Source organism: Phyllostomus hastatus, unplaced genomic scaffold, assembly GCF_019186645.2.
Source record: "Phyllostomus hastatus isolate PE091 unplaced genomic scaffold, TTU_PhHast_1.1 phas_contig_80, whole genome shotgun sequence".
In the NCBI taxonomy this organism is placed as follows: Eukaryota; Metazoa; Chordata; class Mammalia; order Chiroptera; family Phyllostomidae; genus Phyllostomus; species Phyllostomus hastatus.
In genome coordinates, this window is record NW_025333960.1 from 57,505,483 (window position 1) to 57,528,157 (window position 22,675).

Genomic DNA, 22,675 nt, shown 5'->3' on the forward strand with positions numbered 1-22,675 from the left:
TGTACCAGAACTAGGCTGACATGTGCTGTACAGACTCTCCCTGGAAACACCATTCTTGTCCAACCAGGGGGGGTTGGTGAAACCTCAACCTAGCCTGGGGTGTGGGACCCAGTGTACCTGTGGAAACTGGAGGAAGGTGTTCAAGGCATGTGGAAGAGAAAGAGGCTGCTGAGGAAGTCAGACGGGGCTCTGTACTGTTTGTAAAGGAAAGGTGTGCGGGTGTGTCCGTGTGCACATTCACCGAAGCTCTAATTTGCTGTGTTAATTGGTGTGCCTTCTGGATTATGGAATAATGGGTGCTTTTATTTCCTGTACTTCCCAAACTCACTTTATTAAAATAATAGCTGCATATTGTTAGGGAAAAAAACAATAATGTTCTCATCAAATATGAGAGCCTGCAAAAGATCTTAAGAGTGCAAATTTCACAATGTTACAGCAGTTTTCTCCAGGTGATGAGATTAAAAATCTTTTATGTAAGAAATTATTTTTTAAAAAGCCTTGTTTAGTAACTTTTATGAAGTCTGGCATTTGAAGACAGCATCTGTGGGTATCATACCTCCCCAAGGGCGGCTCGCTGGGTCAGGAACTTTCCAGGGCAGTTAGGACTGGGGCCAGACCAGGGGCCAGACCAGCGACAGACAGGGCAGGGTCTGGATGTCAAGACAAATCTGCCAAATCTCTGAAAGGCTTACTTGACCCCAGCTTAGAGGGCAGGGAGCTGTTGTTTGTGGCTGACCATTCTGGCCAGTGACCCCTCAACAGCCCAGCTATGGCCCCCAAGCCATCCCAGAGCTCCCTTACCTGGGTGGCGGACAATCAGAACATAAACCAGGTGGGACTCGCCAGAGCTGCGGTGGCCACTGTAGTCACAGTCGAGTGTGTGATGGAGGCAGGTGGCCATGCTGTCCTGTCACCTCAGCCACTGATGTCCTTTTTGCCCAAGGACTATTGACCTGCCCCATCCAGGTCACTCACAGTGTCATGTGGAGGAGTTGGGAAGCCAGCAGGTGCAGCCAGCATGGCCTTGGAGGCATACCAGGTGTCATGGGGACAGGACAGTGACTTCAGCTGCCTGTCAAGGGCAAGAGACTCAGAATCCAGCAGATGTCAGGCTGCCCTCACTTCTTGGAGCCTCCACTTCAGAAGCAGAATGATGGATGCCAGCCGCTGAGTTGGTGGGCGGGAGGTGTGTGTAAACACCCAGCTCCCTGCACAAGGTGGTCTGAGACTGTGCGAACTATGCAAGCAAGGCTGAAACAAAAGGGCCTGTTTATGACTTAGCCTTGAGAGCCACGCACCATTTTCACAATGCAGCTCACCCCGGTTGTGTTGAAGGAGGGAGTGTACAAGGGCATGTGCATTTGGGGGACACCTTGGAGGCTGACAGCTATACTAGGAATGTGGTTTGCTGCTGAAGGGGAGGGAGAGGGAACAGACCTCTCTACTCATCTTGAATCACTAAGCCTTCTGGGAGAACTCCAGGGTCTGTCCTGGTGTTGGGGGTGGTGAGCATCACGTGGCAGTCTGTGGGTTCCCCTTCCCACTGAATTCAATGTCAGCCCCTCTGCCAGCATTACAGCAGGACTCTGCCCCTCTCCCATGGCCCATGCTGAAAGCCACAGAATATTGAGTTTATGGTGTTCTCTCTGGGCTGTGGTGGTGGGGGGAGAAACAGGGAAGGGAAACAAAACCCAAGAAATACACCTTCCTTTAAAAAAAGCATAAAAGAACATAATAGTGGGTATTTATTATTGAAATCCACATAGTTTATGTAGACACTCTTCTTCACAAGCCTGGCACTGGGAGGACAGAAAGGTCATTGTTCCTGGTCATGGGGGGTGGGTGTCCCCCCTTTGGTGAACCCACCCCAGCAGGAACAGGGTGGGTCATGCTTAGGTCTCCCTCATGCAGGAGAGGGTATGATGGGGTCCTCACTAATTGTTCACCATCTCTGTGTATTGAATTCAGCTCTGGTTCTAAGAAAAGGGTGACATCTGGGAGCTGTTAGCACCCTTCCTTATGCTTATGAAGATGTAGATGTTTACCCCTGTTCTCACCTTCAGTCTTGCTGGACTCCCACCATTGGGCCCACTGGAATTTTGTCCTCCTGGGCCATTGTGGACATTATCTGTGAATGGGTGGCCAGGAATGACCAACAGTGTGCATGTCCATTATCTCATCAGTCTTGACCTCACAAACAAAAGTGTAAAGATACAGTAAGTACTAATTTCAAGATGGTGTCAGTGGTGTATTCAGCCCTTGGGACCCAGGTACAAGGAGAGTGCATTACAGAAGCTCCTGTGCTGCAGGCTTCATGAATGACATATGCAGACTGGGTGCACCTGTCACAGGAGAAACTTGGTTCTTCTTGCCAATGCACTAAAGCATTATAGATCAGCAAGTGTATTAGCGTGCAAGCAGGATTTGTTAGTGATACGTTCTCATGGAAGAGGACAGGTCTTGCTGAGATGGGAGTGAAAGGCAAGAAGTTGGGTGACAAGAGCACCAGGTCCTTTGTCCTGAGAACTTATATAGTTGGTGCGATGGGGGCAAAGAACTTACATATTGGTTGACAGGTAAAAGTGGTACCAGCTTCCACGGGGGATGAGACTACTCAAACATAGGTATGTGTGGGCGTCGGTAGCCCAAATCCTTATCTGGCTTCAGACCCCATTTGGTCATCTTGTCAAATACATATGAGACAGGAGACAGTTAAAGTTAAAACAGTTACCCAAAGTTATCTATGGGCTCTTTCTGTAAACATTAGGGACGCTTCATAAAACAGACAGTTGACAGAGGCAAACGGTTAGCCTATTTTGTTTTACGGGTCCTTCCTTGAGTGCTGTGGACCCCCTCCCATCTTCTAGGCCTTGGGATGAATAGTCTGAAAGCCTTTCTTTCCCAGATGGTGGAAATGATACCTAGAACTTCCATGTGTTAGCATGGAGTTTCTTGTGATGCTGCACCATCTAGCAATAGAATTGGACCAGGCTCAGGACTGCTGAGTTAGTGGGTTAAGACCTGTCTTCCTTGTCCTCCCTGCCTTGGCTTACCATCTATCCTCACACACCAGTGCATGCTGTGCACCAGGAAATGCTGACTCTGAAGGGGCAGCAAGGAGAGTGAGAAAGACCAGGTGCTCAGATTGAGACAGGCTCACTCCCGTGCACTAGCATACATCCCCCCGTGCTGTTCACCTCTGAGGCTTCGGAGGTTGTAGGAAACTAGAAGAGCCAAAAGAAGCCAAGGGAGGAGGGTAGGGAGCCTATTAAGAGAAAAGGCCCCACTTCCCAGGAGTCCGGGGAATTCCCTTCTCTGGTGAGTCTGTCTCAAATCCCTGTCTCTGGGCAGTAACCAAAGTAGACTGGCTCCAGACTCACCCATTTGTAGGGGTTGAATTTCTGTGGCTGAGAGAGGGATGTGGGCTTCATTTTTGTATGGAGATAAAACGGGATGTGGGCTTCATTTTGTATGGAGACAAAACTCCAGAAAAAAGCCATCAAAAAACCATGAAAGAGATTGGTGCTGATATCCCCATATTACTCATGGAATTATTTGTCCATCTCATCTCTTGTCATGAAACTGGAGGGTTTGTTTAACCAGTGACTTCTGTACTAATTACCATCTTGGGGAGAGTAAGGTTCCATAGACGTCTGAGGGCTATTGACATGTGATTTAATGGTAATGATTCATTCACTTCACCTGCAAACATAGGGCTTCTCCCCGGAGTGTGTCCTCTGGTGTGTGATGAGATTTGACTTGCATGTAAAGCCTCGCCCACACTCCCTGCAAACATAGGGCTTCTCCCCTGAGTGTGTCCTCTGGTGTGTGATGAGATTTGACTTGCATGTAAAGCCTCGCCCACACTCCCTGCAAACATAGGGCTTCTCCCCTGAGTGTGTCCTCTGGTGTGTGATGAGATTTGACTTCCGTGTAAAGCCTCGCCCACACTCCCTGCAAACATAGGGCTTCTCCCCTGAGTGTGTCCTCTGGTGTGTGATGAGATTTGACTTGCATGTAAAGCCTCGCCCACACTCCCTGCAAACATAGGGCTTCTCCCCAGAGTGTGTCCTCTGGTGTGTGATGAGATTTGACTTCCATGTAAAGCCTCGCCCACACTCCCTGCAAACATAGGGCTTCTCCCCAGAGTGTGTCCTCTGGTGTGTGATGAGATTTGACTTCCATGTAAAGCCTCGCCCACACTCCCTGCAAACATAGGGCTTCTCTCTTGAGTGTGTCCTCTGGTGTTTAACGAGATCTGGCTTATATGTAAAGCCTCGCCTGCACTCTCTGCAGACATAGGGCTTCTCCCCTGAGTGTGTCCTCTGGTGTGTGATGAGATTTGACTTCCGTGTAAAGCCTCGCCCACACTCCCTGCAAATATAGGGCTTCTCTCCTGAGGTTGTCTTCTGGTGTGCGATGAGATGTGATCCATCATTGAAGCCTTGCCAGCACCCACCGTGCTGGACTCTTAAAAATTTTTGACATTCCAGCTTTCACAAATAATTTCCCTGTGTCCTCTGGACTCTCTTCCTGGCCTCTGCGGGGCTCTTCCTCCATCATCCTCTCATGCTCACTAGAACTTGTCATTTGTTCTTTGGAAGGTTGGAAAAAGGGTCTTGAGAATGTCCTGTGACTGATCCTTTTAAGCAAAGGTTTGGACCTTTCTTTGACTTCCTGACCTTCAGCTTTATCATTCCAGCTGTGTGTACTAGTATGTTGTTGCTGCTGATTCTCATCCTCTGGGCAGGGGTCCTCTGCTTGGAGGTGTTTTCTTGCAGATGTTCCCGGGAGAATCTGAGAGGGATGATTGAGTTTCACGTGTTGGCTGAGGAATTTCTGACTGGAGAAGGCCAGAGAGCAGGAAGGACATGGGTGCACCTCTGGCTTTGGTTCTGCTGAAAGAGAAAGTTTTGGTCAGGGCAGATGTTGATGAGAATGCCTGGGCCATATGACTTGTCTCCTGGTAAGACCTGCCCCATGAATCCTTCTTATTGTGGTGACAACGCAAGCTCCGTCTCCCACAAAGTGTGCACTCCCAGTCTTTCTTTCTTTTTTATTTTTTATGCAGTGCACCTTCTTCAGAATTCCAGAAAGCCTACATGAAGGGTCTTTGCTAACATTGCTCAGACTGAGAACTTTCGAGTAGCAGGAGAGGCAATTTCACTCCCTGAACGGCAGTGACCTTTCCCCTCTACAGGTACCCTCTACGTCATATTAAATAAAACTAGGAATTGGATCTCTTTCAGTTTTTCAAAACTATAAAATAGTATCTTTCCTGCTCTTGCTTGTGTGACTCAGTGGATTGAGTGCCTGCTCGTGAAGCAAGGGCTCACTGGTTAGATTCCCAGTCAGGGCATGTGCCTGGGTTGTGGGTCAGGTCCTCAGTAGTAGCAGGGGGCATGTGAGAGGCAACCATGCATTGATGTTTCCCTGTCTTTCTTCCTCTTCCTCTCTAAAAATAAATAAAATCTTAAAAAGGAAGTCATTCCTCAAGCCTCACACCAAATATTTGTGCTTCATTTCATTCAGTGTTAGTCCATTTCAAATATCCTGGTAAGTCCTGTTTAAAAATATTTCTCCAACCACATGTCTTACATGCCTGACTCCTGTTGCTCTCTGGCCAATCCACCATGTGCTCTCACTTGGAGAGGAAATAATCTCTGAGGGGATTCCCCACTGGCATTTATTTTCTAAAAATTAACAAAGCATGATCAGAACAGAGAACACACCACTCTGCAGCTGACGACTGCACACTTGCACTCAGAAAAGTGCCCAGTGTCTCAACTCTGGTCATCAGCACTGCATTCTTGGGCTCTTAAGCATCTGTCTGATCTCTATTCTTACCCTCTAGGCTGAGATGAGACCTGAATGACCCTCAGCCAATTCAATGCCTCACTGTTTTTCTTCCCTGCAGTAGCTGCTCCCTCTGCCTGCAGGTATTTTTTATAAATGTTCTCTCCTGAGGGAGCCCTTCCTGGACCACGTGCCACACCTTACCTCCCCTCACACTGATCCCTTGGCACTTGTCTTGGATTAGTTTTCTCCAAAGCACTAACCACTGTGTGGTGTTATGCACATGCAAGCACGTGTGCCTGGGTTTCCCTCCTTTATTGGTCAGCTCCTCAAAAACAGTGATTCTCACCCTCATGTTAATCTGTATTTCCAGGTCCCAGGACCGTGTGCGCCTCAGAGTAGGATCTCACCTGACAATTCACTGAAATGGTGAACAAATGTGCCCTGCCTGAATGGTGTGCCTTGGTGCTTTGGGTGTTGTCTGAAAACTGAAAGGTTACAAGTTCCATTCTGTCAGGGCACATGCCAGGGTTGGGGGCATGCCACAGACAACCAATTAATCTTTCCCTTGCACATTGGTTTTTCTTTCTCCCACCTTTCCACTCTCTGTAAAAAATAAATAAAAGCTTGTTTAAAAAGATTTGATTTATGTATTTATTTCTTTTTCAGAAAAAGGGGGAAGGGAGGGTGGGAGAGGGAGAGAAACATCAATGTGTGGTTGCCTCTCACATGCCCCCCTACTGGGGACCTGGCCCCAAAACCCAGGCATGTGCCCCCAACTAGGAATCAAACTGGTAATCCTTTGGTTCACAGGCTGGTGCTCAATACTCTGAGCAACACCAGCCAGGATAAAATCTTTAAAAAATAATGAATGCCTATAAACAAAAATGTTTTATTTAGAAGTATGGAGGAAAAGTAAAAAGAAACAGCTATAAAAGTGTCAGAAAAACTGCCTTGGTGAGAGAACTGGTTAGTACTTAAAAACTTTTTTTTTGCCCTTCAGTCTTTTAGTACTATATGCAGTTGTGTATTTTGTTCATGAAATATTTTAAAAATAATATAAAAATTTTGCCTAAGAGTCAAAGGCATATGAATGAATTGTGAATTTCTGAAGCATCTGAGTTGAAACTTGACTGACTTTAGAGTGGATTTTACTCTACTTAAGAGTTGGATCATGAATATTTCTATGGAGAATTCTCTCTTTTCTTTCTGTTTTGTAGAACAGTGGTGCCCACCTCTCCCGGACTCGATCTCTCTCTTCCACTTGCTGCCCCACTTGCTGCCCAGCTCCTGGCCATACTCATCCCCGCACCAGACCAGCAGCTCACAGCCTGGCCTGACGACCCGGCAGGTTCGGTAGAAAATCTGCCCTGTGGTATTGAAAGGCCACCAGGTTCTGTTCTTCATCATCCCGGGCACAGTTCACATACCTGGGATTGAGGCAGAGGAAGGGAAAGAAAACCACAGTGATGAGTTCCCACTACCTGTTACATCCATGTCCAGCTCCTCACTGATTCTTAAGGCCCATTAGGCTCTGGTATTGCCCACTGCCCCTCATGCTCCTGGGGAATCTGTGTTCAGTGTCTGAGTGTCTGTCAGCATGTCACGTGAATTCTTATCTCCAAGTCCTGCTTGCAGTGCAAATGCTGCCTAATACCATTTTCTAAAACACAGTGTAGACTTAACCTCCACCCTGATTGGCCATAATATTTAGTGATCTCTGGTTTCTACAAACTCTAAATTGAGTTGTCTCACACCACAGAGCCTGGTGCTTGATCTAGGGCTCTGCTTCTAAATTAGCTCACTAATTATCCAGTACTCAGCCAACATCTATTTTCTCTTGAGAGTCCTTTGTCCAACCCCCATACACTTTATTTAGGGTACCATTCACTTGCCTGGCCCAAGGTTACCATAGAAAATTGAAGGTCCTTTTTTACTTAGTAAAATAAAACAGAACAATAGTAGTTGATCCACATTCTGTTATCCCTGATAAAAGAGAGCCCCTCTCAGGAAAGGGGCCCATGACCATTTCTCTGCAGGCCTCAGAGCCCAGTTCTAATTAGAAGTGAGGCCGGGATGCTTTGCTGCCCTCACAGGTTTAGGCCATCCTTGCTTTGTGGTATCTTGACACTGTGCACCTCTTGGAAATTATAGTTAAATGCTTCTAAAAGCGTTTTTTTTTATGTCTGTCTGCAAGAAGTCCTTCATAAGGACATGGTTGTGTGATCTGTTTAAGTAATGTATTCCTGCATCTAAGCTGGAATACAGTAAGTGCTTAATTAATGTTGATTTGATAAATTAAAGTGTAATCCAGTGTCCATGGTGAATCTAGGCTCTTCAAGGTCCATCCCAGAGCCAAAGTTGTTTCTAGTAGAGCTTTATATTTTGAGGACATATGCTATAGTTTTTTCCTAAATGTCCCCTGAAATGAAAGAACACTGTATGGAGAAAAAGAGGAAAAAAAGGATGAAGGGAGACCACTGACGGAGGCATGACGAGAGGGAAAGATATATGGGCTTGTGGGGGGATGAGAGTCCCCTCTGGCCCCAGAGACCTGCTGACCTCACCTCATCCAGTTGGCCCAGGATCTGTCCTTTCCATCCACATACTCATAGCAGTTTCTCCCTTTGGCGATCTGCATTTCAAAACAGAAGGTAAAGACCTTTTAGTTTTTGTGTGGGGAGGTAAGAGTCAGAAGAATTATTTTATTCCACTGTCATCAAAGCTCTTCCAGCTTGCATGGGGATTCAACTGTCAGGTGTGACCACATGATATTTTTCTTAGTTCTCCTCTACGCATCCGAGTCTACCTGTCCAATCAGAGCGGGAGCCCCACAAGGGAGGAGCCACTCCCTTGTATCTGCACCACTTTGCTCCCACTTACCTTCTGATCCTTAAACAGGAGCTCTGTGTTCATGTAAAGTCCAGTCAGTACACAGAGCTAATCATACTGTCCCCTCCATGTCTAGCATGTGGGAGGTGAGGTCCCTCCAGGCCTCAGAAGGCATGTGGGAAGCCAGAGGACAGTGGAAGAGGCAAATAGTTCTCACCAGCCAGGAGTATCTGCTCTTGGCTGCCTCTTCGTCTTCTGTGATGTGTCCTTCATAAGGGCCAAAGTGCAGACCCTCAGGCAAATCAGCTGCCTCATTCCATACTCCAAGACCAGCCTCAGGGATGCCCGATGGCCCGATTCTCAACCCAGGGGGCAGGGTGAGGGCTGAGCAGTGGGGATGCCCCTTGTCCACTGCACTGTCCTTTACAAATGTAGGGGGCCCATGTACAGCACAGCTGTCGATGAAGAAGTTCTGACACTTGTCACAATCTGGAGGTGAGAGCAACAGGGGTTAGGGAAGGTATAGCACATGTTCCTGGACACAAAGAGCTTCAGAGAAAGTCCGACACTGACATCATTGAGACTCAATCCTGTACTTTTTGTCACTAGAGGAATGGAATGATTTGGGGACCAAAGGACCAGATGAAATTATTGTATCATAACATGCTTCTTAGTGAGGGTCACTTACAAAGGTAGTCATCATCCTGGAGCTCGTTGACCTCTTGGTACACATGGCCCTTTCTTTCTCGTAGGCTGTACGTCTTCCCGTCCATTTCCCTTCTCCTGAGTTCTAAGTTGGAGAAGGGCAGGTGAGCGAGGTTGGTGGGATCTAAATTGTTAGTTCCCATTTTGTTAGATAACACAATCTCCTCCCATCAAATTATTACTTGTCCTTTTGCGTACTCTGATATTTTACTCCGTTAACTATTGGTTCAGAAGCTTAGACTCCACAGCAACTACAAATGACTGATTGAATTTTAGATTCTAGATCTTCCCTTACCAGGTTTACTTGCCACCCTTTAATCATTCATAACATGTTTATTGAGTGCACTTTATATGTTAGGCATTGAGTAAAGGCCTGGGCACACAACACCAATAAAGTGTGGTTGCTATTATCACAGATGGATTTATTGGACCAGTTGCATGTGTCAATTGTTTTAAATTTAATTTAATGTTTTCAAGCGAGGTATGAGTGAAGTATCCTTATCTTCACTTTACACATTAGCATTCAGGAACTCAGAGAATTTATAGGATTTGCCCAAAGCTCCACTGCTAAGTTCAGCCTGAGCTTAGCCCAGCTTAAATCCAGGCCTATCCAAAGTCTGCTCCACATACCTGGGTCATACTTATCAGCCCTTCCACAGGACTTAGAGGAACTAAAGTTTCCAAATTTTTTTCTCTTAACCTGATTTTCATCTAGTGTGCTTTCCAAAGGCACATGCTTCTCCAGGAGAGGACACTGGTTTCTGGGCATGCTCTGAGTCACTTGCAGTCCTCAAATTTGTTGTTCCTGACAATTCCTTCAAACTATATTCATTGCTTAATGGCACCCTGGTTGTTGCCTTCAATATAAGAGCCACATATTGAGAGACAACATGTATTTAAATTTTTAAGGCCTATGATACATTTTATATGCATGTCTTTAATACTTCAACCCTTGGAGACAGATACCTAGGGAGTATGAATATTAGAGGGGATAGGGCCAATGTGGGCAATGAATCCAAGATTAGAACTCATGCCTTATGGCTCCTTCTTTCAACTGTGTCTATAATATTGAGAGTGAAGGATATTTGGAAGAGAATAAAGAAATAGTTGGCAGAAACATATCTAGATAATAAATAAAATGGTGATAAAATTTGAAATACCTTAGAAAGCATATTTGTACTTAGATTAGCTGGTTCCTACGAATTGTTTGAATTAGGCTGTACCAGTAGGTAGTTGTCTTAAGTTCCATGATCTATAACATGCTAATTTTCAATGTTCTAGTGAATGTGCAATTAAATAATGTTCAACAAAGTGTTCTGTGAATTATGTAATACAGTATGAATGTGATTACAGTCCCGCTATTAATCTACCCCTCAGCTTTCTCCATATTTCAAATCTCACAGAAATTACCTTCAGTGTTCATTGATCATCTAGTTTAATTTGTAATTGTGAAATCATTCATCCAGCAAACATTCGGAGTCCCTCTCAGGAGCCCTGATCTGAGCCTGTGACTTCTGAGAAGACTCAGGTATGGACCAGCCTCTCGAGGAGCTCACAACACAGAGGTAGGCAGGATGAACAAATGATTCTAAACAGCATTAGAGCAGCCTCCTTGGAACTCAGAGAAGGAAGCTGTTACTTCACCTTACAAGAAACGGCATTTGAAATCAGTTCCAGACGGATGAGTTTCTATTAAAGAGTGTGTAACCTATATGAAGTCCTTAAGTCATTTTATTATTTGTTATTTCTCAATCATCAAACCTGAAGCTCCTCAGGGGTGGGAGATACTTTCTTTGATTAGAGTGGGAGGCTGTGATTCTGGACATTTTACATTCTTCTTCACCTGGGACCATTCACTGTACAAACTGACTACACAATGTATGCTTTCCTTAGTCGGCGGGTCTTAGTGCATCTCTCACTTCAGCACAGCAGAGAAGAAATTTGGTTGAAACTGTCAGTCAGATGAATGATATAATAACACATGGATAAGACAATGTAAACTTTAGAAACTATGAAAGTTTATTTTTCTAATAAAAAAAAACATTTTGTATATTTTCTTGAGAGACAGAGAGCAAGGGAGGGAGAAAGAGAGGGAGGGAAACATCAATGTGAGAAACATTGATCACCTGCCTCTCACACACACCCCAACTGGGAACCTGGCCCACAACCCAGGCATGGGCCTTGACCAGGAATCAAACTGGTGATCTTTTGCTTTGCAGGATGACACCCAACTGAGTCACGGTGTCCAGGGTAAAACCATGAAAGTTTTAATGAGTTCGTAAGTGGTTTAGAGAAGCAACTATGGGTTAGGTTGCACTATCACACATACTGTGATTTAGACATGTAATCAAACATTTCTATATCTCTGAAAGCTCCCTTCCCTCATCATAAATGGTGAGTTATAGTACATACCTCATCGGCTTGATGTAATGTTTAAGTGAGTTTATTCACACAGAACTCTTAAAGTCTGAAACATTGTGAAAATGAAACAAATGGTAGTTACTATTGCTGCTATAGTTAACTATTAAAATGATGATGAGCCCTGGCTGGTGTGGCTCAGTGGACTGAGCCTGCAGACTGAAAGGTCACCAGTTCCATTCCCGGTCAGGGCACATGCCTAGGCTGTGGACCAGGTCCCCCACTTGGAGATGTGGGAGAGGAAACCTATTCATGTTTCTCTCCCTCTCTCCCTCCTTTCCCCCTCTCTAAAAAGTCAATAAATAAAATCTTTAAGGAAGGATGATAATGTCAGACAGTGTGTTGAAGAGGCCAGGAAAGGAAGGCATCAGTTCCTAGGATACTTTCTGCATTTCCCTGCTCTTACCTGCCTTTCTATCCATGAGGAAAATTTTGCTGTCAACAGGATTTGGGAAATACTCACCTTCTGGTGTTTACTGTGTTCCCTTCTGCAGGCCACCCAGGAAGGTTTCACTGAAAAATGATGAGAAATCAGTGTTTTGGTTGGTAAATGTTTCCAAAACCTGGAGATTTTTATTAGGGACACAGAATTCTGAATGAGAGCAGTCCAAGAACAATCCCAGGATGATTGGAAAATGTTTTCTGTTGTTCATTAAGGCCTAGGCTTCTATTGGGGCCATCCACTAATTTCATTAGAATGATAAAAAAAATAGACAAAGTGTCATCTATGCTTCACCCTTTGTTCACAAAGCATCTGTTACATTTATTAAAAAATAAATTGTCCTCTCCTGACAAAAAAGTAGTAAAACTAACTGCACAGAAACTCCACATCTTCAACATAACCCTTTCTCCGTCCTGTTTTCTTCATTCACACTGGCCTTGTCTGGGATAAGGGCACCGGGATCACCTGGCCTTTCTCTGGTATCCTCCCCCCTGGGCACATACTGGCCATCCACGCCCTTCCTGTGTCATTAGACTCTGGTCAGCATCCACAGTCTGTCGACCCCAGAAAGGGAATTCCAGTCTCGTTAAAGATCACATCTTGTCTTCAGCTGTGTTTCAAGCCCAGACCCATGAAAGTGGACGGACCCCACCCACCGAACACTCACGATACTGGACAGATACTGGATAGAACGGCACCACGACCGACATCAGGAAATCATACGGTGATCAACCCCTCCCAACCCTGGCCCTCCCCCCAGCTCCCGAAATCAGCACGGTTAATACTGTTCCCCCTCCGTCTCCATGCAGGCCATCAGCCAGGTGTGGGGACCCTCCTCACCGGCCAGACCCGCCTCCCTCTCTTGCGATGACGACCCTTCTGAATTAGTTACTTTCTCGCTCACTTTATGTTCTTACACATTTACTGCTTACTAATGCGTCTATAAATATAGACGATTACGTTGCCCACGTGAAAGTTGACGGGAACAGCCCCTCACTGTACGACACACTGTTGTGCCTCTTGCTCGTTCGCTGCACCAGCAAACCTGTTCCCTGGTGACGTCCTGAGATGCCGCCCGACCCAAACCAGGTCCGAGTCGGGAGGGCAGCGCTGGCTCCTCCCGCCGCTCACCTTGCTGCCTCGGGGCCCGTTCTTCATCGGAGTCCTCAGGGTCGTCCTCCTCCTGGAGCTCGGTGGCTGCCTGCGGCGGTGACCCAGGAAAGCCGGTCGTGGGCCCTGAGACCTGGGGAAGAGACAAAACCTCTGTCCTGAAGCAGAGAGCGTGCGGGGAGGAACAAGCCCAGGAAGCCCGTGGGACTGGCTCCGATGGGAGAGTGAAACGAGTTGCCGTGATACCCGCACCCTCGTCAGCGCCAGCCCCGCTCTGACACAAAGGAACAAACTCCCCCCACCGGTGTCCATGCGGGAGGGAGCTGCAGGTGCACGGGGCCGCCAGAGTCGGAGCCGGCCCAGCGCCTGCCGGGTCTCCAGGCTCCTCCCGGCCCGGCCGGCCGCCTGTGCTACCTGGTGAGCGCGGCTGGTGAGCGCGTCCGAGTTCCACTTCACACTCCAGTGCCGGCCTTTCTCCCCGTTGGCAGGACGCCCAGAGAGGGGGACTCCGGCCCTGGCGGAAGAGGGGCTGGACAGGGCGGGGCCGCGCAGCCGCAGACCCGCCTGGAGGGGGGGCGCTCTAGCCCCGCCCCCTCTCCCCCACGCGCCGCCTCAGCGCGGGCTCCGCCGACCCGGCCGGGCGTCTGAGGGGCCCCGTGGGCCGGGCGGGCCTGTGGCGGCGCAGGAACCGCGCTTCTCCCAGGGAAGGGCCGGGAGGCGCCCCGGGGGTCCGGAGAAGCCCGCGCGAGGCGCAGGCGCAGTGTCCGGCACTCCGCCGTCTCTCGGGCTGAGAGGCCCGGGGTCCCTCAGGACTCCATCTGCGTCTTCCGGGCGGAGGACACTCAGCGTCCCGGGGGAGAGGGTCAGACCGCCGCGGCTGAGGGGAGGTTGGGGCGTCTCACGAGGGGCGTCCGGGTCCCCCTCCACTGAGTCGGTTTCCAGGACGACGGCATTCGGGGGTCTCTGCGTTTGGGGAGATTTGGTCTTTCCGGGTGGGCGAGCTGCAGGAAGGGCGCCCCGAGCTGAGGGGAACTGGGGTTCCCAGGCTGTTTGGGGGTCTGAGCGTTGGGGGTCAGGAGACGTGGGGTCCTCCGGGTTAGCGGACGCGCCCCTCGGTGCTGAAGGGGTTCGGGCCCCTCGGGATGAGGGCATCTGGGGTCTCTCTGGCTGGTTTGGGAGGTCTCGGGCTGAGGGTTCCACAGGGCAGGGCTCCCCGCTTACCGGTCCGTCTCCCAGGTCCTCTGTCGGTTCCTGGGCTTCCCGCCCTCGGCAGGAGTGAGGGTGCCGGAGGCGAGGTTCCCGCCGGGATAGCCGAGTGGGAGCAATCCGCCAATCAGAGCTGCGATCCCAGTGCCCTGCCCGCCAATGGGCGGCCAGAAGAAGCTGAAAGGGCGGGACGGGTGTGGGGGTGGGGCTGAGCCCCGTCGGTTCGGGACTGGCCAGCGGAAGACCCGCCCCACCCGCGGGGATTGGCTGCTCTGCGTCTCCCGAGCGCCAGTCACACTGCCTGCAGCGAGGACCACCTTGGCGGTTTCCGTGGCTAGTTTTCCAGCGGCTGGTGAGGGACCCGACCCGCGGGAGCTGGGAGCTCCGAGCCCGGGCAGGTCTTTAGGGTGGATGTGGCCCTCCTGCCGCCTGACAAAGTGTCTTTGTTGCACCAGACTGTAGTCGGGATCCCCAACTTTCGTCTAGACCCCTCCACGCCCTCCCTTGTGAAACCCACTTTCAAAAACAGCTGCATAACCAGTGAGGGCGCGGTCAAGACTGCACTGCATTCTGGGAAACTGTTGTCAGTAAATCCTGACCACGCAATTCCTAGACACAAAAAGAAGTCCCAGAGGGCTCAAAGACTGAACACATGGAGTAATAAGTATACCAGAAAAGCCATGGGGAGAAGTGGTGATACGAGTAATAGGTTTGTTGAAGTAGCTTTGTCAGGTCTACAAAGGCTTCAGAAATAAGAAGACAAGATATAAGCAAACAGAAATGAAAACAAACAAAACACCTTGAGAAAACCTACAAGTATTTTGCACAAATATAAGGCACCTAATCTGAGGACGGGGGGTTCAGGGTCAGTGTAGCTGCCACTGGCTTTCACAGGAAAAAAACAGAAATAGAGTTTCGGGCCCTCACCTCATTTTGAGCACAGAAAGATAACTTCATTTCCATGGGTCAGAAATAAGCCAACTAACTGTAATTATTACTGTGAAATTGCATAAAGGGGAACCTCACCAAAGTGGAGTTGGCGGGTGAGAGGGAGTGCTCCCACGTAGCACCACCCTGGGTCAATTACAGGAAAAAGTGTCAACCACAGGCCCCCCCCAGGAAGATGTACTGGTGCCTCCCAGCAGACACTGACTTCCCAGCAACTCAGCCAGAGAGAAACCGTGGAAGTGCAATACGACTTACTTCCATGGAAGTCAACCCACAGAAGTTCTTTACATTCGAAGACCACGGTGCACTCAGGAAGACACCAGCCTTCCTCATCTCAAAATCTTTCATGGAATCATAACTTCTGCAGAAATCTGCATACACCTGTTTTATCGGTTCAGCCACAGCAAACTTATAGAAAGATGCACCCCCCCCCCAGAGTCATACAAGGATGGCTCCAGCAACATGAAATCACAGATGGCTGGCCTGAAGGCCACACATCCGGGGTTTTGCCAAGGCCCTGGAAAACATGGTAGTTACATTCTTCTGAATAACAACGTCCTTCCTTGGGGTGAAAGGGACCCCAACTTAACGCTAATTTATTCAGGTTGGCCAGTTGGCTCCTGACAAAGAATTTGGACTTTATATTATCAATAGAACATATAAGAACTATGTAGAATGATCTGCTCACAATAATTAGTCAATGTTTATTAAGTGATGAAATTCACTGTCATGAACATACAGGGTGGGGAAAATGTAGGTTTACAGTTGTGAGTGTTCAAAACAGAGAGTTTATTCTTGCATTATTTATTAATCATTGTACAATTTCCCATACAAACCTACTGCTGCCCTACCCTGCATGTGGTTCTATGTAGAATAAGATGAGCAGCAGTTATGGACCACATCTTATACTTCATATGTTTATACAGATTAGATTTGCGGAATCTATGAGTCAAATTGATTCTGTTTTCTTTTTTAAAATGAGAATAAGATTTACTCAGCTGTCGCGAGGGCAGTAACTGTGGGGATCAGGACCAGAGTCATGCCTGTGTGTGAGTGCCCAGGCTTTCTATTCGGGACAGAGGGTGGGAGTGGGCCCTTTTTGTTACAGTGCTGTTATGGCTATAGGGCACTGATGAATGGTCGTTGTTATTTTCTCCCTGCAGGTGCACCCTGCTCTTGTTTTTCTTCTTCTTTAACAGGACTCAGAGCAGCAGTAACTGGATCCCCCCACTCTCACTCACAGGACTCAGCGCTGACATCCCGGCACCCCCCAATCTCTCAGGCTTATCCCCTCTACACAGTCCCATGAACCGATGTGACAGGACCCCTGCTCTCTCAGGGGGAGCCCCTCCCCCAATCACAGGGCTCAGATACGAGGTGGTGTCAGGGCTTCATATTCTCTCCGGTGAGACCCCTCCTCACATTCAGAGAACCCAGAGCTGATGGGACAGGTCCCTCTGTGCTGGCAGAGTGGGACCTGCTGGCTCTCAGCCGCCCACTGCCTGGAAATGCTCTGCTCTGCTGCCATCTAGTGCACATCCTGGGGATGGCACCTATTTACTCAGCAGCTGCTTGGACCGTTTTTCGAGGACACTTGGAATCTCCAGGGCACCTGACCCCTATCCCCCAGCTCAGCAGGTCTTACATGCCCATCGTGGTTGGACCCAAAGCTCACATGACAGGGCCCACTACTGCCGCTGGGGAGACCTTTCCCCAAACTAATTTGACAAGACCCCTGTTCTCCCAGAGAGGGACCCCTGTCCATAACCACAGAACCCAGAGCTGAAGTGACTCGACCCCTTACTCTGGCAGCCGGGCCCCCTTTGCATACTCATAGGCCCCGAGCTGATGTCATGGGACCGCTGCTCTCTCTGGGTGAAACCCCGCCCCACGCTCCCTGAACCCCCTTAACTGGAGTGGGATGTGACACCACCCCTGTTCTCTCTGATGAGACCCCCCCCAGCACTCGGAGGATGCAAGCTGTGACCACAGGACCCCACTCTCCCAGGTGGGCTCCCCAGTCACGCACAGGGCCCAGACCTGGTGTCACAGGCCTTGCTGTTCTCTTAGGAGGGACCCCAGGCCCTACCGATAAGACCCTGTGCTGAAGCAACACAGCTCCTCACTCTCTGGTAGGACCGACACCTTCTTACAGCCACAGGAGCAAAAGCTGCAGCTGCCGTGCCCTCTACTGTCTCCAGTGTGACCCGGCCCCCATGTCACAGCATCCAGAGCCGATGTGACAGGACCCCCTGCGCTCCCTGGGAGGGACCCTGCACACACTTGGGGGCCCCAGAGCCAAGGGGACAGGAACCGCTCTTCTGCCTGGTGGGACAGTTTTCTAGACGCACAGGGGACAGAGCCTGTGTGACGGGCTCCCTACTCTGTCAGGTGGGAGCCCTTCCCATGTCCACGGGTCTCGGCTGTCATGCAGGACGCCTGTCTTTCCCAGGTCGGGGCCCTCTTCACTGTGACAGGACCCCACTCCTTGCTGGGAGAGGCACCTTCCCACACACTCAGGACCCAGAGTTCAGATGGCAGGGCCCCCTACTTTCTCAGTGAGGGGCCCACCCCACATTCACAGGACCCCAAGGTGATGAGACAGCACCCCAGACTATCCCATGTTGGACCCCCACACTCTCTGGGACCCTGGCTGATGTCAGAAGACCAGGTGTCCTCTCGGGTGGGGCCTCTCCTCCTGCTCACAGCAGCCAGTGCTGACTGGGAACCACAGCTTCCTCTTCCTGGCGAGGTTTTCTTCCTGCAATTCTGGGACCCAGGGCTGAAGTGACAACACCCCCAGCTCTCTCTGCAAAGCCCCTGTTCCCGCACCCACAGCACACAGGCGATGGGACAGGACCCGTCACACCCACAGGTGGGGATGTTCCCCGAAGTCACAGGGTTGATGTGGCCGAGCCCTGTGCTCTTGGAGGGGGGCTGTCTTCAGGCTCCCAGGACCCACAGCTGAAGTGACAGGACCCCTGCTCTCTCAAGTCAGACCCCTCCCCACAATCACCGGGATCAAAGGTGAAGGGTCAGGACACTTGCATTTCACAGGGACGGGGCCTTTCTCAACCCTCACAGGACACAGGTGTGCAGTGACAGGACACTCCCATCTCTCCTGTAGTCCTCTCCACACTCAAGTGGCCCAGGCCTGAGGTCACAGGACCCTTACACTCTCAGGTGGGACCCCTCTCCTTGCTTATAAGACCCAGAGCTGACTTGACACGACCTCTTATGCTCTCTGGTGAGGACCCAGAGCTCCTGTTATGGGGGCTCCATCCTCTCTTAGGAAATAGTACTTCTCCCAGCAGTCAGAGGACCCAGGACTGACTTGTCAGGACCCCCCTTTTTACACTCTATTACACACCGCCATCTAGTGAGCATTTTTGGAGTAGCATCTGAGTTGAGGCCAGCAGGAAATGCTACTTTTGTCGCCGCCTTGTGGACATATTGGGAACAGCACCTTTTTCGTAGCATCTGCTCGCATCATTTTGCAAGGTCACTTTGAAGCCCCTCTGAGCCTCGCGCCATCACAGCCTCAGTACATTGTATGTGCCCACGTTTCCGTTCTATGTCTAATGCTGTTCTGCACGTTGGGTTCCTGACTCTCTCATGTGAGTTAGGCTCCCATGCCTGTGCATATCTCAAAATAGGTTGTTTCATTTGCTAATCTGTTTTATACCTGTTGGATTATTAGACCAGCCCAAAGATCCTTGAGGCTGGAGGAAGGATCATTTCTCCACCACTTAAGCAAACAGTCAGATATTTAATAGCAGGTGAATTTGTGGAGTACATGTTCGTAACCATTTACTTAAGTAAGATTTAACAATCTAACTGAAGTAACTTATTCTCATAACTGAAGGATTATGTCAATGAAGTATGGAACAATGTACTAATGTAGCTTGTTGCTATAAAACTTTTATGTAAAGTTTCAGAGGCGGTAATGAAGAGGGCCAACATTTTATACTTGGCACGTTGATTTTAAACAGGCTGTTAAGAAAGGGGAGACTGGGAAATTACTCAGGATTGACATCTCATTTATTCCTGAGAGATTTAGTTTCCAAAACTGGGTTTAGGAAGAGAGCTTCAGCACAATCACCTCAGCTTTAGACAGTAAGACTTTCTAGCAAGAGCTTGTCGACCCTCTTACCTTACTCCCTGTGTCTTAGAGGTTTTGGGGAGATAAAAAATCTCATCACAAGTGGTGAATGTGTGTGTGGCCCTTTTCCCACTGAAGATGCATGAACATAAGCAACATTCTCAGCCCCTTTGGCTTTGTCACTTCAAGAAAGGTACAAGCACAACTGCAGGGCAACAAAAGGTTTGTGGTGTGTGTGGAGATGTTGCTGTGAGTGATGGAATGTGTCCAAAGTGGATTGTGAAGTTTCATGATGGAGATTTCTCACACGCAGTTGCTGCTCGGGTAGGCAGACCTGTGGCAGCGGAGAGCCATGGAGGGGAGACATTCACTGAGGACAGACCACGTAATGGCACATGGGAGACAGGTGACCTACTCAATGGGTCCCTATCAAGGATCAAGAATTCTTTGCACCAGCACGGTGACGTTCATGGCTTTGATGCTGTGTTCCACAGAAGTTAAATGGGGTGCTGGGGGGCCCCCTTTTGACTGAATTTCTACAAGCCGTTTTCCACCAAAACCTAAGGAAAACATTCTGCTTCCAAGACAAATTTTGAGGGGGGATGCACTGTTGATATGTTAGAATAACGTGGAATGGGAGAGTTGAGGGAAAGAAAGGAACCACCACTAGCAGCCCCTCCAAAGGGTGGTCTTCCTCCAAAGGAGGTGATGTTGTGTATGTGGTGGATTCCCGAGGGTGTTGTGCAGTGGGAGCTCCTTGCAGAAACCCAGCGGGTGTTTTCCCATCACAGCACCTGAAAGCCGCCTGTGGGAAAATGTTCAGAATTTGTCAGCAGAAGACTCAGAAGGTACATGAGCATTTAGTTCAGTCTTTCCGAATTTCTCTAAATGAAGAGGAATTTCTGTTCCCTGGAAGACTGCAGAAGGCACCTGGAAGAGTTCTCTGCTTCGAAATAGAACAATGTTGTGGGAGGATGGAATGGTGAAGTTGCCTGAAAGGTGGCAGGAGGCAGTGGAACAAAGCTGTGAGTACATTGTCCAGTCGTTGTTCAGTCACATTTTTTGGGGAAAAGGAAAAGTGTGCCTGTCATGGCACCTGATGGTAAAAACTGAACAAACTTCTCTGCCAAGCCAGTAAGTGGTTCCATGTGTTCCAAGTGTCGGTCTGTGCTGCCATCTTGTGGCAATTTTGGGGAATGATGCCTTAGTACAGGTCAGCAGTCAAAGTGGTTGATACCAGTGGAATATAAATGACTTTTGATGGCAGAGGTTTTTACGAGTGCATTTGAAAACGAGTAAATGTCAGGGCTGTCCATTTACCTTGTTACAGGTTTCCAGATTAACGGCTAGGGGAGCAATTAGTGTGTTTTATGTGACATTTCTTGGATCTGACTGTGTAGTGTGACAGAGTCGGGTTTCTACAACTTCCAGGTGTGCTTGAAAATTGTAATTTGCTTTGTTGCAGCTTTCTTAAACAACACGGAGGTAAAATTTATTTAAAACTCTCCAGCAAGAGTTCAAAGAACGTAAAGTAAAATACAAGCAGTCTCATTTTATGTACGTGCCCTACAGAGATGTTTATGGACTCATTTCCTCAGCTCCGCCTAGGTTGACTTTACTGTTTTAGGTTCATTGTACCGGTAAAAAGCCTTTTGTGACGCCAATAGTACCAGTGTGTTTCCAACTGTCAGTCTCTGCTGCCATCTGGCGGTCATTTTTGGGGAATGACGCCTCAGTTCAAGTCTGCAGGAAAAGGGACTGATTTCAGTGGAATATCAATGGCTTTTGATGGCAGCGGTATTTACCAATTCATTAGAAAGCGTCTAAATGTCAGCACTGTCCAGTTACCTTGTGAGTGGTGTGCAGGTTAAAGGCAAAGGGAGCAATTATGCGCTTTATGTGACGTTTCTTGGAACTGGCTTTATAGCGTACCAGCAGCAGGCTTTGACCGAGTTGCAGGCATGCCTAAAAATCTTTTGTAATTTGATTTGTTTCTTACAGCTTCCTCAAACAATGAGAAAAGTAAAGTTTATTCAATATTCTCTACCATGGTGTAAAATATAAAATAAAATACATAAATGAAATAAAAGTGTCACTGTTTTATGTGTGTGGCCTTAGGGGGCATGTGTTGGGCCTCTTTTTCTCTTTTTTGTCTGGATGTCTTTTACTATTTTAGTTTCCTCATATAGGGGCAAAAACTGGTACATTTCCAGTTTCTGTTTCTTACGTGTATTTCTGCGTGAAAATTTCTTTCTCAAGTTTTGGCATGTAGTATGTTAAGCGTATTTCAGTTAAAGTTATTTTTGTATCTCAAACAGTGGTTCATTTTGGATATTATTTAGGCATCTGTTTCATAAATACCAAACCACAGAAGTTTCCAGTCACCCACTTTCAGTTAATTCCAGCTTAAGTGCTATGAGAGCAAAAAAACAAACTGTATATGAGTTCAATGCTGCCATGCTGGTTGCAGCCTGCTTTATACTGGGCCGGCCAAAAAGCCAGTTCGGTCCCTCACCACCCTCGCCTTCACTCTGCCATCATGTGATTCTGGTTCACATATTTGTCTTTAAGTTTATTTGAAACACTTTAGTTAAACTGTATCATGACAGATGTCCTATCAGCATGCATTAAAAAAAAGAGAAGAAGCTCACCAGAACTGTTGAGTGTGGGGCTATTTTCATATTGAAAATGGATGAACAGAAGTAATATTTTCAGTACATTACACTGTGGGATCAAGAGGGTTACATCAAGAGGGTTAAAAGGCCAGTTAAATGGAATACAAGATTTGTGGCACATAGGAGAAGGTGGTGTGATGGGTTGAACATGTCAGAAGTGGTTTGTGAAGTTTCTCATTGGAGATTTCTTGTGTGAGGGTTCCCCACCCGTCAGATGGACAAGTCACAGTCAATAGCCATCCAGTCCAGACATTCATCAAGGACAGAATCCATTTTGCCACGTGGGAGACAGGCGACATACTAAAAAATCCCTAAGGAAGTGTAGAAAATAATTTCCACCAGTATGGTTACATTAATCACTTTGATATTTGGGTTTAGAGAAGTTAAGGGGGGAGGAGGAGGGATCCCTGCCTGACCACATTTCCACATCAGATTGTCTGC

General features: G+C 48.2%; 1 pseudogene; it reads right to left on the reverse strand.

Annotated features, from left to right (window-relative positions):
- Positions 1 to 945: 945 nt before the first annotated feature.
- Positions 946 to 15,441, reverse strand: LOC123825988 (annotated as a pseudogene).
- Between the last annotated feature and the right edge of the window lie 7,234 nt (positions 15,442 to 22,675).